We start from the raw sequence: 1,477 nt of genomic DNA on the forward strand, positions 1-1,477 counted from the left end.
TTTCAAATCATTTATTACACTTTCCACGGAATAGGGACCTAATACATCCGTCACTATAGCTTCCATTTTTGTTCTGCCCAGGCGTATTTTATTGGCTATTTTGGAATCTGCATAGACAACATAGTTTATTACTGCAGTCTATGCTGTTGTAAGATAAGTTGTGTTTCACTGTGTGAAAAGCTAATACTAATTCCACTACTGCTGCAATATTGTTACCTTCACTTGATACTGAAGAATTCGACTCAGTACTTGATGTAAGGAAATTGTTTAATGCACCAGATGTTTTTTTTGCTTCAGCTTTAAACTTGTGTTTTTGAGTTTCTTAATGTTGCTTAATCTATGTATAAAAAGGAAAATTAACCATAGAACACTTAATAGTGAATTATACTTTAACTAAAATATCACTGTAAGCATGTATACATATATTATAAGAGAAATAAAAAACTACACAGACCGCTTTAATATGTTCATAATATTAAATGAAATAATTCACCTGGCCAATGCCACCTGAACCTATTTTAAAATTCACTGCACATATTGTACACCTTGCATTAGTTTTATTTTGGGAATCACTTGTTACCCATCCGTACTGTTTTTCCCACTCGGGTTTGTATTTTTGCATAACTTTTAATTTGCTGATTTTCGTTTTTTTTTGGCGTAGCTGGTATATCACTATCAGAAGAACACATTTTGGAAAAAGTAACATTTACTTTCCAATGGACAGAAAACTTGACTTTTGTAAGAGATGGCAGGAGTAATTTGATGTTTAAGCGATAGCACATGCCATATATTTGTAAGACATGGGACGAACATATTACATTTGTGAAAGATGGCACCAGTAACATGTGTCGGTGTGTTTAGCAATTAATGATAATTTTCATCGTACGTTCATTTTAATTGAACTTAAACTATCGATAAATAGTTGTTCGCTTGTAAATGGATGAAATAAAGTATTTTCGATGCTTTATTTTTATACAAAAGTATAAAGTATACTTTTGGAAAATAAAGTAGGATACTTTATAATAAAGTATGGTTGGCAACCCTATTCGTGAGTAATAGCGTCGCACACATGGAGCAAAATAAAGAGAAAATACGGCATATTTTACAGTACTACTACGATAAAGGCAAAAATGCATCTCAAGCCGCCAATAAAATTTGTGCAGTTTATGGATCCGATACAGTTTCCATTTCCACCGCACAATGATGGTTTCAACGTTTTCGTTCTGGTGTAGAGGTGGTCGAAGATGCGCCACGCTCCGGAAGGCCTGTCGTCTAAAATTGCGATAAAATCGCTGAATTGGTCGAAAAAGATCGGCATATCCGTAGTAGCAGCCGTAGCATCGGTCAAGAGCTGGGCATGAGTCATCGAAAATTCATTTCAATTTAAAAAAAAAAAAAAAAAATTCAATAAAAATACCGCAAGACTTTTTTTGGTTGCGCATAGAAAATTAACAGAATCTGTAGGCGTTCATTTCTT

At 33.9% G+C, this 1,477-nt stretch overlaps 1 long non-coding RNA gene across 1 annotated transcript; it reads right to left on the reverse strand.

The window, feature by feature from the left end:
- Positions 1–291: 291 nt before the first annotated feature.
- LOC120781675 lies at positions 292–1,137 on the reverse strand. Its single transcript, XR_005706126.1, has 2 exons — positions 494–1,137; positions 292–337 (listed from the first exon to the last, which is right to left on the reverse strand). It is a non-coding gene; the product is annotated as an uncharacterized LOC120781675 (long non-coding RNA).
- Positions 1,138–1,477: the final 340 nt, after the last annotated feature.

The sequence above is a fragment of the Bactrocera tryoni genome, unplaced genomic scaffold (assembly GCF_016617805.1).
Source record: "Bactrocera tryoni isolate S06 unplaced genomic scaffold, CSIRO_BtryS06_freeze2 scaffold_7, whole genome shotgun sequence".
Classification (NCBI taxonomy): Eukaryota; Metazoa; Arthropoda; class Insecta; order Diptera; family Tephritidae; genus Bactrocera; species Bactrocera tryoni.